A 3,341-nucleotide genomic window follows, 5' to 3' on the forward strand; every position below is an offset into this window, starting at 1 on the left:
GGTAACAGAATTTCTGACATGTTGACCATTTTTGAATTCTGCCCTGACAACAGCTGCAATTAGCTCAGTGAGTTAGAAGCTAGTTCTTGGTGTCAGGGGTTGTGCATTCGAGACCCAGCAAGGGTGATGATGACAATGATGACAGATCAAAATGTCAGATGTCCTCACCATCAAACGCACGACAAGTGTGCTGGTGGTGGCATCACAGCAAGCCTCTAAATTGAATAAAAACAAATAGCTTGGACCAGACCATGGGTGAAAGCTAACCAACTTTTGCACAAAGGTCCAGTCTCATGCCAGATTACCTCAACTGTAAACTCAAGCCAATAGTCCTGATCGTGGCGCTACAGCAAGCATCTAAAGTTCAAAACACTGAAAATTCATAACAAATCAACCTGCTAGAACTTCACACTTTCATCAAACTGTAGCTCCAATACTAAAGAAACTTTTGTACATTTAAACCTATTAAAAATTATGAAGTCCATCATTCTGTTTTTTTTTAACTGTAAAACTTATAAAAAACTATCCTATTTTTGCCTACAGTGCCTGAACATGTTTGACTGTGAACACTACTGCAAACATATACCTGCAAATTGATGAATAAATCTTCAATGTTCATGAAAAAAATTAACATTTTTTAAAGCCATGGTAGATGATGTTTGACAAATATCAGAATTTTTACCTAAAAAGCAGAATTTATGAGAACATTTTGAATTCTGCTCTCATGTGAATAATTGCAGTCAATGCAAGCAGCATTTTTAAACATCAGTTATTCACTTATGGAGCAAATCAACCATTTTTAAAAACAAATTACCAACATCTCCATGTTGCGATATGTGTATTTTCAGATTTTTGTCTTGATAAATTGAGAATTTTTTACACTGGTTTTAAATCTGCCCACACAACAGTGAATGGCTTACTCAATTTGTGAAGCCACTGTTGTATTGACACTTGCCAATTAGCTCAGAGCGATAGATGACAGTCTTTGGTTCCAGAAGTTGTGAATTCAAGCCTCAAGTGGTCTAAAATGAACATTGCTGTCAAATGTCTTGTCTTTCTATTCTCCTGTTTGTTGCTCAGAATTGCCTAAATTTGCCAAAAATAGCCCGGACCTGACGCATTGCTGTGCAGCAGCTAAATTATTATTATTATATTCAGTGAAAGGGGTTAGGTTGAATGTTTATTTCAAGAATACAATTTTACTTTTTTGAATGAAAAACTCTTTTCAAAAAAGAAAACTGTATATTTTGTCCTCCACAAAACAAGTCATTTAAATCTAAATACAGGATAACCTCACTTAGTTTGAAACATAGTGCTTGAATTGAGATATTAACTCGATTATGAACTTATTTTTATAAACTTAAAATAAGTCTTTGGACTTTTCGCAGGCTTGTCCCTTGTATCTATTTAAAAGACAAGGCAAGTGACATTTACTTGAATCAAGTCAATGGAAGATCCATTGACTTGATTCAAGTAAATGTCACTTGCCATAAGAGTGACTAGATTTTAAAACGAATATAAGATTATTTCACTTAGATGGACACTTTTTGCAGTGTAGATCAAAAGAGTAGAAACAATGAGCTGAAAGACACTAAAACACTTAGTCTGGTGATAATGTTCTGTGTTTTTTGCTGTGACCCTTTTCACAATACGCATTGGATCCAAGGCTAATATATTAATAGTTACATTGGCAGGTGGCCAAATGAAACATACTGTTACCTTGACTATAATTACAGATTTATCTAGCTGTGAACATTGTTGAAAACATTTGGGATTATATAAGTGGGCCAACACATTTTACCAAAAATATATAACAGGTCTAGTCTTTTTAGACTTTTCATTGTAGAAATGTTACATATTATATCTTTAAGTTCATTTCAGAATATCTTTAAAACAATTATTGAAGATTCCAGTTATCCTTACCTGTACATCGAAATCATATCATGCTAACATGTAAATGTTAGATGCTAAACACCAGCACATTATAGATTTGATAATATTTTACTATGGTAACTCCTAATGATAGCATAAAAAGACACTGTGGCTAACAGCCATGCTCCTAATTAGCTTTTCTTTCTGGGCCTCTTGCAGGACTTTTTTTTAGTACTTAAGTTTTTTATTTAGTATCTCTTCTGGCTGTATTAAAGTATTAAATAGTTTTTGAAGCAATGTTTTTATGATGCAGAGAATGTCATATTCATAACTGTTAAGCCTGTTGGACACACAGGGCATCCTCTGGATGAGAAAGTAGTATAGGCCAAACAAGAGGAAAACTCTGCTGGCACCTTAAACACAGAGCACAAATGTTCGAAGTATTATCATTATTATTATCATGATTGGGGATTTTTATTGTTGCTATTATTATTGTTATTATTATTGTTATTATTATTATTAAAACAATAGCAGATTTAACCACAGAATTTTCTTTTAAGCCAGGTCGTGTCTGTAGAAGGGACTGTGGATGTGAGCGGATGCCAGACTGTGTTTCCCAGATATGAGATCAGCTGTGTTTCCCCACAATGTTAGTCACCCTGTGATTATGTCACACACAGCATGACTTCATTCTGAAACAAAGAGATAGCAAAGATTAAAAGTGGCATCACCATCCTCATCTTCATCATCATCATCATCATCATCATCATCATCATCATCATCATCATCATCATCATCACAACTCTCCTTATCTTCTTCATCATCAGCTGTCTCGGTTGTCATCATCAAAACCACTAACAATTATCTTCACCAACTTCATCATCATCTACATCACAATCAGTATTTTCATCATCATCATCATCATCATCATCATCTTCTTCTTCATCACGGCTAGTATCTTCATAATCATCTCATTATCACCATTATCATCATCATCATCATCATCATCATCATCACAGCCAGTATCTTCTTCATCATCGTCATCATCTTCATCATCATAATCACAACAGCTCTCCTCATCCTCTTTATCACCAGCTTGCTTCAAGATCATCTTCACCATAACTAATAATGGTTATTATAATCATCATCATTATCATCATCACCATCATTAAAACTATCTTCATCCGCCTCATCTTTATAACAGTTGCCTTCATCATCCTCATCACCGCTATTGACGTCATTAACACAGCCACCACTAACCCTCACTATCATCCTCCCAGTGAAGACAACGTGGAACCAGTCCGAGGTCTCCACGGCCTGCTGCTTTACTTTTATTAAGGGCGCAGCATCTTATTTCCCCGGGAAGCGCGCTGCCCGCCGTGAGCGCGCACGAAGCGCCATCACGTGGGAGGTCCCTTTAAGTTTCCATTGACAGAGGCCTGAGCGTGTCACATGGACATGATATAATG

The sequence above is a fragment of the Acanthopagrus latus genome, chromosome 14, assembly GCF_904848185.1.
Source record: "Acanthopagrus latus isolate v.2019 chromosome 14, fAcaLat1.1, whole genome shotgun sequence".
NCBI lineage: Eukaryota > Metazoa > Chordata > Actinopteri > Spariformes > Sparidae > Acanthopagrus > Acanthopagrus latus.